The 12,589-nt window shown below is 34.6% G+C and overlaps 1 protein-coding gene across 1 annotated transcript in view; it reads left to right on the forward strand.

The window, feature by feature from the left end:
* The first annotated feature begins 484 nt into the window (after positions 1-484).
* Positions 485-12,589, forward strand: part of LOC121726322 (transcription factor Sox-5) — a 259,272-nt gene continuing 247,167 nt past the window's right edge. The window contains exon 1 of the mRNA XM_042113635.1: positions 485-671. The gene's annotated coding sequence lies outside the window, so the exon portion shown is untranslated. The remainder of the gene's footprint in view (positions 672-12,589) is intronic.

Below are 12,589 nucleotides of genomic sequence, written 5' to 3' on the forward strand. Positions count from 1 at the left end.
ACAACGCGGCCAGCTATTATCTATTTCGAACTCTACATTATACATATATTTTTTTTAATATCTCGTAGTTTATGGATGTAGTCCTTTAAACACAGTTGTAATATCGCTCGCAACGAAAAGAAAATGTCGAGGAAGAAAATTTTCCCGCCCATAACGTGTTTCAATAAACTATTGCATAAGAGAACTAGCCACAGTTTCGCAATATTAAAACTGAGTCCACCGGACGCGGTCCACTATAATATAATCGTGGCAGATAATAAATGATCCTATACGTCCACCGATCACCGAGAGTGCCATTAAAAACGGGCTGAATTAAAAAAAATCACACATCTATTAAACTGATTAGATTCCTATACGTAATTTATTGTCAAGCTGGTCGCCGGACACGGCACAATGCCCGCTGGAGCGAGACAGGTGTCGGTAGAAGGGGACGGCAACAGTGGGCCTTGCAAGGTGATTTCAGTTGCGTCTACGCAAGCTCGACGTCAGGTTGTTACGCACACATTGGTGCTATTGCGCGCCCATTGCCGCGATGTCGGGATGATTGGACTATGACATGTGGGATGCACTGGTATAGATTGTTTGTGGTGTGTTGTGGACTGCTAGCAGAGCCTGTAGTGATGTGAAACGTTAGTTGTGTAGTGCACTATCGGTACACAACAGCTAAAGAGGTGATTATGAATACAATATCACTGTCCACTAACACCGTCCCGCAATTAATCTAACATGCTATTCCTTTAGGATGCTCTGTTATAAATACAGTCTGAGAAATATAACAAACAAAAATAATATACAGATTGCTTGACATGAAAGCTTTCAGGATATATTTTTCTACACAGAAATCGTTTTACACAACTTTAGACTGCAACAGTTATTAAAATCGACACCGTGTCGACATAATATTTATTAGGCACTACACTTTTTGCATAGCTTTAGTCTCTACATTTAGAAATCGTACCTACACTAAAATAGTAATCCAACTATGTAAGGTTCTTATTAGAATGAATCAACATGTACAAATGAATAATCCGGGCAGTAGGTAAACTTATTTATACTATCCCTACATAAAATATATTCACTAATTACTGTTCTATAACCAAAAATACATAGTTAAAGTAAATAAACAAAAGCAGAATGGGCCCAGTTATTTGTACGTAGCAGGTGCCAATAGCTATCTCTGTACCAGATCATAAATACTATCAGTTATATCTGACTTCTGTTTAAGCCTTAAGGGTCTAGTGTTGTTAATAAAATTGCAGAGTTTCGGATTTTATTCAGCTGAGTAATATAACATTTATTTCAATACTTTTTTCCTAGTTATCGATTTCATTCAGCGCAGTAACATAAAGGTTTAAAAATCTAAAACATTCTTTCAACTTTTGCGGCTGTTGTCAACAGTAAAACAGCCATTGTAACCACATATAAAAATAACTAGGATAACCACGCACTTCCTTAAAAGTACTTAAGTCTAAAATTACGGTAATTTTAACATCTATCTCTACATAATATACGAAAGAGCAAACCTGCAGACTTTTTCTGGAAAACAATTAAACTGGTCGCCCGGATATTATTAAAGGATGACGTAGTGGTCTTAAAAATCTCATAAAATATGCGATAAACGACAAAAGATCTAGCGAACGTTCCCAGACGTATTTTCTAAGAATCCGCTGATTCATAGAACGGGAAAACAATAAAGTTTATAATCATTTGAGGAAACAGATAGTACTAGGCATTTCCTTTCTGCAGATATTTCTTCGCTAAGATGCTGAGCAACAATACTTTAGAAGAAATAATAAACCACTCTTATCATAGAAAAGTAGGCTTTTTCTACTCATCTTCTTTTATGCCAACTTCAAACATCCGTTATGATAATATGATTTTGTGAGTGATACCTGATAATAAACCTTGCCTTATTTTTAGTGTTGACAGAAGAATAATATCCACCTTAATTTATGATAATAATTTATTCCAATTAGGGCTAAACCCACTTTACTATTTTACGGACAAAAAGAGACCGTATTCCCTCTTAAAAGACCGGCAACGCACCTGCAGGTATTCTGATGTTGCCAAAGTCAATGAGCGACGGTAGCTGCTTTCTATCAGGTGAGCTGTTAGCTCAATTGCTTTATTTTATTAAAAAGAAAACTATTTTTATAGCCTATAGGTTGCTAGTGGCAAACTCGCGAGCATTCAACCTAACCTTTTTTAATATTTAGCTACTAATATTGGGTCATAAAATTCGGTTGTCAGTCAGTGCATCAGTGCGTGGCCATGACAAACCGTCGGTAAGCATTACACGGGGTATCGATTACCCGAACTGACAACAAAAAATAATCGATTATATCGTCTAACATTACATACTAGTGTTACAGCCCGTCGGCGCGCGGCGTAACGCGGCCAAGTATCGGGTGTGTGTGAAACAATGCAATGAATGCAATAGAGTCGCTATATGTTGCAAATTTTATTATTACTTATAGTACAAGTGTGAAAGTCTGTCTGTTACCTTTTCAGTTTTCACGCTTAAGGGTCAATACAGACTGCAACGCGACGCGTAGATGCCATACTAAATTTGTATAGATTTGACAAATTTGCACGACGTTTCAGGCAATTGAAATCTGTCAAATGCACACAAAATTAGAAATGCATCTACGTGTCACGTTGCGGTCTGAATTGGCCCTAAGCCATTGAACGGATTAAGATGAGATTTTGTATGGAGATACTTCAACGCCCGACAAAAGGTAACGGATACTTTTTTCACAACACTTGTTAGTAGACATAGTTAGTAAAGCTTATAAAAACAATGATTAAAATAAAGTCCATGCATATTTATGCAAATTGAATAAATATAATCAGCTTTTGTAATCATTAGATAAAAAATACTTACTGGTTCTTTATATTGTTAATTTTTTAATCTTTTTTTTTCAATGTCATTCTTACTCTTAATTTATTGAAGTTGGTAAAATATTTAAAAAATATAATGCAATATATTTTTTTTCAACATAATCTACGTTTTCGTAGTAAAATAAGTTTTATAATTTCATTTGTATCTAGGTAGGTACTTACCAACATCGAAAAAAAAATTGAAATTTTAAGCAAGCTCTGTCGCGCGTTGATGTCTTTTGAACAAACGCTCGCATCAACCTGAATAAAATACTTAAATCGCTACGTTTTAGTTCTAACGTGAGTAATTTATTTGTAAAAATATTTACTTATGAATAACTGTAACACAACATTATGAAATTTCGCTCAAATATCGCATAAAAATTAATATCAATAAAAATCGCAGAAACGGTTCAAGTTTACATCATTAAAATATATCGGTCAAAATTAATTCATAAATGGTGTGTCATTTACGTTAATAATACGTTTGAGACAAGGATAATTGCTTGAAACAATACTTTGAGGTGAACGTAGCGCTGCGAGTGGTAACACTCTGAGAAAAAATCAAAAACCTACTTCACTTTAAACGGTACCAGTTTCTTAATTGCGAGAACGATATTCCCGCTTGGTTTTATTCTTAGGGCCTGTTTCACCACCTCCTGATGAGTGCCGAATAGGCTATTCACCACATATTTTGACAGATCAAGTATGGAGAATCTGTCAAAAAAGCTGTGAATAAATAGCCTATTCGGCACTTTACCAGAAAGTGGTGAAACAGGCCCTTATTATTTTAATTTGGCGTTTCCGAATTGCTGTTTCATGACGTTTTAATAGCTACTTACATAGCTGTACCATATTTTTAAACCAAAGTCAGGTCACATTCAAATTCATGCTGTATAGCTTTGTCCACACTGTGCTTTTTTCTGTTCGTCAAGGGCATGCGTTATAGCGCAGTCAACAACGAACGTGAGGCATGCCCGCGACGTATGCCCTCTGACCGTATCCAAAACTTCAAAAATGACAATATTGGCGTTGCGTTCCTTGACTCATTCAATTATTGAATGCGCCAATAAGAAAGTCGATGACGAAAATTGAAGATGAAAGTGCACAGTGTGGACATAGCTTATGACTTCAATGAGATGGTGGTCTTTCACCTCCTTATTATTATTTCAATTCTTTCAATTCTTCAGATTTTTAGTAAAGTTGCTTTCTAGGACAGTCCGATAATTTTGATGTAAGAAAATATACTTGCAATATAATCTTCAACACGAACGCGAATAGTAAATTTAGCTGTCCAGAATATTTTCTTGAGGATTCTAAAATGCACATTCTGGTAATAGCCCAACGGAATGACACGTACTTGAAACAACAAGAAACAAACAATAACATTAATAAAATTCCGGCTGCTTAAGCCGTTGGTATGAAAATTACGGGCCACGGCTGATTATGGACAATCGAAGGCTTCTTTCACTTTCGTACAGGAATTTTAGTAGCTATATACTGTTGCTAGCGAGTTAATAGAATCAGGCGTTACTTTGCGGAAATCCATAGTTTAAGTATGTTGACATTTTTAGCAATATTTAGTGAAATAAACCTTAACCTGTAAGTAAACGAGTGAGTGTACGCATATGCATACGTACAGCACCTCCCTCCTCTCCCACACTGCCTATGCGTACACTCGCATGCAAGAACGTGCAAACACCACCACCACACAAGCAATAATGTTAGCAAATTCGTGCAAGGCCCCTCACCAAAATGCAGGTTGAAAACCTCGACGCGCGTTTCGCCCCATCACCGGAGCATCCTCAGGATGTGGACTCTACGAACAACGTCCGTCAAGTCAGTTTGACTATGCGCAGGGCTATGCGTACACTCACTTTTAATAAGTAATAGGTAAGTAATAAGCAATATTCCGCGAAATAAACCTCAGCCTGTAAGTAAATAATTTACTTACAGGCTGAGGTTTATTTCGCGGAGTATTGCTAAAAATATAAACATACTAAAATTTAAATGTTGCTAGCGACTTTGGCTATTATGTGTACAGGGTATAACAAAATAAAGTATAAGTTCTATAGAACATACTGTAAAAGAAGCTGCGCTGAAAAAGTTACTTTTGACTTCTATGTTTAAAAGAAATGACTGAACGTCGTGAACTCGTGTTGGCCCAGAACTATTATAATTTTAAAAAGTTAGTCGTTCAATTATAATATCGTTACCGTAAGTACTAGTTTTACCTTTCTTATTTATAATTAATACTTTTTATTTCTTAGTAATAATGAAAAAGGCTTTACTTTTATTTTGGCTCGTGTGATAGATACGAACACTGTGTTTATTTTCGTTAGGTAAATATTTCAGGGTTATTTTCATATTATGTATTTTAAGGCGGGGATTAATCTCAATCAAAAACGATAACCTTGCACACAACCAAAGACCAAGCGTATGCGCATCGCAATAAGATTCATTTTAGCTTAGCATAAAACTGTAGGTTCTCGGGCGGATCTTCTCTATTTTTCATGTTTTTTTTTAAATATCTTTGGAAATAAATATTAAGAAACAAAATTGTTCGGTTAAAGAATTTTTAATATAGATTTGCTAACAATTTATTCGAATAAAATGTACTATTATCCTAGTTAATACTTATATTTCGATGAAATAGAGTTTTTTCGGAGGTGAGTTTGTAAATTAATTACAGCCAAAGTATTACGTTTTATTAAAATGTTTATGGTTTAAGGTATTTTGAATATTGTGCTTTATATCTCATATTTTTAACACTTCGTTATTATATTGGAACTAGGTAAACCGGGAGTCACGGAATAACAAAGTGGGGTTTAGCCTCGCCTTAATGCAAAACTGATCTCAAGTGAAGAAAATGGCAAATAGTATAACGATTTAACGTAGATCAACACTGAAATAGATTTAAAATCGTATCATCGAGACTTCGATTATCGCTACGAAAAAAAAAGAAAAAAAAGGCGTTCCGTGCCGCGCGGCTCCTGCGGGGCACGCGAGCTTTGTTGAGCTTAATTTATACTTTCATTAGCCAAAGCTTGTTTATTTTATGTTAATTTCTTATCAAACGATGCCACTGCGAAAAGTTCGGTAAGTGCATTTTGGCAACTGAGTTTTTGTATCGATAATGGCACATGTGCGTGAGACGCAGATTTGAACTGCTTTTATATTTTTAAATAGATTAAGGACCTGTTTCACCACTTTCTGATAAGGTGCCGAATAGGCTATTCACAACTTTTTTGGCAGATTCTCCAATACTTTATCTGTCAAGTTATGTGGTGGATAGCCTATTCGGCACTTATCAGGAAATGGTGAAACAGGCCCTAAATATTATATAATTATAATATGTAATACTTAACAGATGCACCACGATATTAAAACAGCTCTGAAAGCAAATTATTTAAACATAAATATTTTGTATCTTATTAAAATGTCGCATTCGCAAAATTTCACATTATTTACATCCACATAATTATTTATTCTAAAATTTACAATTTTCTTGAAAGATTAACAAAATAATATTTAAATAATTATTTTTATTTTTTTCATCAAAACACATTTTCACATGAAATTCGCAAAATAACGAACATAAAATTTTATTCGTCATTATTATTATTTTATTCCACTACTTGACAAACAGCAGTGGCCATCCGAAAAATATGGGTACAATATGCGTCGAAGAACTTAAAATCTCGTTTTCTGAATACATTTACGTTATCAACGTTAAAGATCGATCGATCTGATAAGAAGAATTAATAAAATCTTGTCAAATAATAGATGCTTATCTATTTTCCGCTTCTTAATAAGTACATTAAATTCGTAGAAAAAATAATATGGAAGATTTTGTTAGAAGCCCTGAGATTGTCTTGTCTTTTGATGGTTTATGTAGTATTAATTTTACAGCACTGTAACTACAACCAAACTAAAATATTATCACTAAATATAGTACCTACATAGTATAAAACAAAGTCGCTTTTTTCCCCTATGTTCCTTTGTTCCCTTTAATCTTTAAAACTACGCAACGGATTTTGATGCGGTTTTCTTTAATAGATAGAGTGATTAAAGAGGAAGGTTTACAATTAGTATAATAACATTCATTAAATAGTGGAGAAATACTGTTATTTTTGGGGTTTCTAAGGTGATGACGTAAATAATTACATTTTTTTCCACACATTGCAAATGCAGGCCGAACCCTACGCAATTTATCAAAATAATGTACTAAGTATTGTACATTTTGAAAAGGTCTACAGAAAACTTTGCAATGGTATAATATATCTATATCTTATGGATAATATACCACAATATTTTTTTTTGTCATTTACTTTATGGCTTATTTTCGAAGCGATTTTAACCAATACGGCAATAATCCTTATTCAATTAAATGGCCCTTTACAGCATATGATTTAAATGAATATTTTCGAAGGTATTACAGATTTTTGCGGCGGTACCGATCAATGCGAGCCACGGGTAGTAATGAATATAAATCAAAACTACTTAATCGATTTTAATCATTTCTTCAGTGAGTGACAAAGGCTATATATTTTATACCCGTGCGAAGCCGGAGCGGGTCGCTAGTAATAATATAAGTGCGAAAGTATCTGTCTGTCTGCCACTTCTTTACGCCCAAACCGCAGAACCTATTTTAATGAAATTTGGTATGGATATACTTTGAATCTCGAAAAAGGACATAGGATACTTTTTGTCCCGGAAAATGTACGATTTCCGCGAGATAGAGGAATTTTAGCGCAACTGAGCTACAGGCGTCATCTAGTTTTATTAGAATTGCAAAAGTGTCTATCCGAGTGTTACCTCTTCACGCCCAAACCGCTGAATCGATTTTGCTGAAATTTGATGTGGATATACTTTGAGTCCCGGGATAGGAGATATGATACTTTTTATCCCGGAAAAATGTACGGTTTATGTAAACTAATTAGGACAGCAGCAATAGTCTCTTAGGCATTTTATTATTTATAGTTTTTGCAGTATTACTAGGACAAAAACCTATTATTTTAAATATGAAGTGGTTAAACCAATGTACGATTAATTGCTTGGTATATTATAGTCGAAGATTGCATAACAAAACCTGACAACAAATAATAGATTTTGTCATAAATAATTACGCAAGCAATAACTTCCTCTGAATTTTTACACAATATTTTAGGTCGTAAATAAAGACATTACAATTTATAGTCTTTGCAAAAGCAATAATTTGCTGCATGATAATTATAATAATAATCCCTCACCGGTTTCGGTGTCGGTGGTCGGTTTCATTGAAAGCAGTTATACGTGGGAGAGCCATGCTTCGGTACGAATGGGCCGGCTCGACCGGAGAAATACCACGTTCTCACAGAAAACCGGCGTGAAACAGCGCTTGCGCTGTATTTCGCCGAGTGAGTGAGTTTACCGGAGGCCCAATCCCCTACCCTATTCCCTTCCCTGCCCTTCCCATCCCTACCCTCCCCTGTTACCCTATTCCCTCTTAAAAGGCCGGCAACGCACCTGCAGCTCTTCTGATGCTGCGAGTGTCCATGGGCGACGGAAGTTGCTTTCCATCAGGTGACCCGTTTGCTCGTTTTCCAACGTTATTTCATTAAAAAAAAAAGTTAGTTGCGCAGGAGTAATTTTAATAGTGCTAAAGCATATTGTGTGCAGTACGCAATTGGAGTCCCTATTAGCTCAGTGGTACGGACGACCGACATAACTAGCATCAGGCGCAGACAAATTTTTACATGCCCATCTGACGCATGGATCATCTTTGACTTGTCAATCAGATGATTAGCTTGCATTGTCCTAACCAAACTCGGAAATAACATGTTTTCAAGGCGAGAATCGAATCGACCTCCGCATCAAGAGCCGCGCTTTAAACCAGTGTACCACGGAGGCGTTATAGCTATTTGTTATCAAACGTATGTATTTAATAATTATATAATTCATCATAACTATAAATATGTACATTGATGATAGGATTTCTGAGTTCCTGTATGGAATACATTACAAATTTAGTAATACACATTACAGAATACGCTACAAGTGACAGTGTATTGGTATTTGGTATAGTTCTCACAAGATTTTACCACAACTTAACCATATGCACAGTAGAGTAACCGAGTCGATTTCTTGAAATTAATTTGAAACATGTTTTATTTGAATGTACTAGTTATGTTTCTGAAAGACAAATATTTAACCTTAGCAGTGACAGATATCTTATATTAAGTGAACCGGATATGTATTGTAATTCTACGATTCCTAAAATGTTGTAATATTTATACCTTGATTTAAATTAATGTAATTGTTCTTGTGGTCGCTGATTACCTTGATGTTCTAAGCGACCTTAAATAAATGGATAAAAAAAATAATAATTGCGTAACATAGTGACAAGTTATAACGCAAACGGCGTAAAAACATTATTGTTTTGCTGGCTAAAGTTATCTGAAATCACGCTGATGTGTGCGTGTAGCCCGGGCAGTCTAGCATGAAGATCTACTGTTTGTTATTTATACTGTGGTTATAGTCCGGGATCCATGTTACGTTACAATTTACAGCGATCCACTGACCCTTAATGCCCTAAACGCTGGGGTACAATGTATCCCATTAATATTGACTTTCGCTTATCCGTATTTATAGCTTATGTATTTATGTATAGCTCATGTATTTATGTGCTGCTATTCTATTACGTAACGTGTCTTTGTTACACGAATGTTGCTTTAAAATGGGACAGATTTATCGACATTTTACTGTTATATTGCTGTAGCTTTGCGCCACGGCTTCATTATTATGCGGAAAATATAATTCCACACGAAGTGTGCATTTTTCTTGACTTTGACTGGTACGGTAATTATCCTTTGTCGATAATCGTCATGGCAATTAAATTTGATAAGTAGTTAAAATAATTTAAATCAGCCATGTTATATGTAGCTGACAATTAAAATTTATGCTAAATAAAACATAATTTTACATTTTATGATTCCTAGAGAAGAGTCAACAAAAATGCTCAGGTACTCGTAATTAAAAATTTGCATAAACATTCCGAGATATTAATTTTATTGTTTTGTTAGTTATTGTGCTAATTTAGTCCCATTGGTAAAAAATACGGCACTCAAGGACTGCCGCTGTAATGCTTATTGCATAGCATTTTTTATCAACTTATTCAATTATTATTCGCATACGCCTTGTTACACGCTCACAAACACCGTGCCGAAGTCTGCCAAACCGAAACGACGTTAGACGATGCAAGGCAACGCCGCACCGGATTGGGGGTGTAAAATATTATGGTCGCTACTCGCTGCTAAGCAAGTAGGCTTGTGATAAGAAACTGCATATTGATTTTCCAAGACATAAATCTACAATATTATATAGTTGTACACTTTCAGGCAGAGATTCCTCTTACAATAATTGTTCCTCCGTCAAAATCCACACCATACTGGGCCCTTGGGGTATTTTTACCTGTCAATCCCCACTACAAGTGGCGCGACGGTAGAAGGGATTGCACATTGTCAGTGTGGCCAGACTTGAATATTAAAACTACCATCTAATTTAGTAAAGATACTTAGATTATGATTACTTAGTATTCTAAAATCAATTAAATAATATTAAGTTCTACATTACATAAATCATAACACTTGTGTCAACGTACAAAAAAAAATTGTTTAATTAGGAATGCAGTCTACTTCTAAATGATCAAAGGAATATGACTGCACTCATAATTCAATACGTATTTTTTCGTGGGATGATACACAAATGCTTTTAACATCGTCCATTTAATGGTCCTAGTGTATTTTCTAGCTGTTCAAAAGTTTTGAATTGTCTTGTTCCTACTTAGGTAAAACAAGGCCTTTAGGTATCCAGGCTACAAAGTGTATATCCGCCAACATACCTACTCGGTCCCCAAATTTTTCTTAGAAATCTGACCAATTTTTTTTTTACACGGAATCAAGTTTTGCCCGTTAAGAGAATGATAAAAGGTTTTTTATCATTCGTGTATCTCGGTGCGTCAGTGCAAAAATTGTGATAAAAATAGAAAGGCGACGCTTTCTAAAGTTTATTTTGTGTCGTTAAATTTTATAGTTCTTTTAGCCTTATCGAGTAAATTGATTTGGGTCAAAAGTAATATCTTAATTATTTTCTAGCCATCTGCATCCTTCGCGTTCGTTCTAAGGTTTACTATACATATATTACATAAATATACATGTTATCTTTCAAAGGCAAAATATCGATATCAATAATCTATACTAATATTATAAAAAGGAAGAGTTTGTTTGTTTGTTTGAACGTGCTAATCTCATGAGCTACTTGTCCGATTTGAAAAAGTATTTCAGTGTTAGAAAGCCCATTTATCGAGGAATGCTATAGGCTATACAAAATGTAACAAAACTAAGTGATAATACTTTGGGGTAAAAAAAAAAAATGGTCTTTCAGCACTGCTACTTTCACAGTGAACTCACTACAAGGAAGTAGGAACTCATACACACCCTAAAGTATTATAACTTACTTTTGTTACACCCTGTATATTATCACACTAAGACTAATAGGAGCTAAGAAACCGAGGTAATTGTAAAAAAAAGGGGGAAAATTATTTGAAAAGGCTTATCTCCCGAACAACTGGAGCAATTTTTATGTTATTTGGCACAGATATAGAGAGGAACACGTGAATAGACATAGGCTATTTTTTGCGGGATAATGTACGGTTTCCATTAAATACCTAATGTACGCAGGCGAAGCCGAGCGGAACGTCTAGTTCTAAATATGTTTAATTAAAAATAATACCATACAAATCTTCTTCAAACACAGTTATTATTGCGAACTGATATGGCCTATTCCACTTTTTAGATCAGTTTCCTTAGAAGGGACTCGTCTAGTAGGTACATAACCTAATTGTCAAAGAGCGGATGAGTAATGACTACTTATTGTACCTATATTCTAGTAGAATAAGTAGAATAACTTTAACGATTTTTAATTGCCTACTCTCGAAACCATTTTTAATTCATTTTGATGTAAATTACACAAAAATTAATTCACGATCAAATTAATGTGATAGGTATTGCACTTCTGCGGCTTATATTATGTGACATTTTTTTATTATTTTAGCGGCCTATAATGGGCTTCGTTTACTTATAAAAATTCGTTTCTAAATTTTATTTCATAAATTTAATTTTAAATCTCATTTTAATAGTAACGGAGCACAGTCCACACCATTCATATTATGCTAGCTGAGTTGGGGTGTAAAATTACACATAAAAATAATAATTTAAATTAAACTTACCAATCTACTGTAATAACAATAAACGTCCAGTTATTAAATACTATTTAAAATACAAATATGATTAGTGGATGTGGACGTGGTTTGAAAGTTGAAAACTACTCGAGTCATAAACAAAACAATTACTTAACAGCAAGCGAGAAATTATATCACAAGCAGACATACATTGTAATCCGGTATTAAATTAAATGTCAAATAATTTCCTGTTGCAGGAACAGAGGCAGTGAATGCTGTCTTTTTGATAAGACAGCATTAGAAATTTTATTCAAAACATATTTTATCACTACTATGAACCCGTTAATTAACAAAAAATATTTTTCTGGTCGGTTTCATCATTACCGGAAAGCCTTAAACTAGAGCACCAAGGGGTTTCAGTGTGAAAACCGAATGTGCCGTCAAGCATTTCCTCATGATATTAATATTGTATTCTCTATATAAATAAAA

Source organism: Aricia agestis, chromosome 4, assembly GCF_905147365.1.
Source record: "Aricia agestis chromosome 4, ilAriAges1.1, whole genome shotgun sequence".
NCBI classification, from domain to species: domain Eukaryota; kingdom Metazoa; phylum Arthropoda; class Insecta; order Lepidoptera; family Lycaenidae; genus Aricia; species Aricia agestis.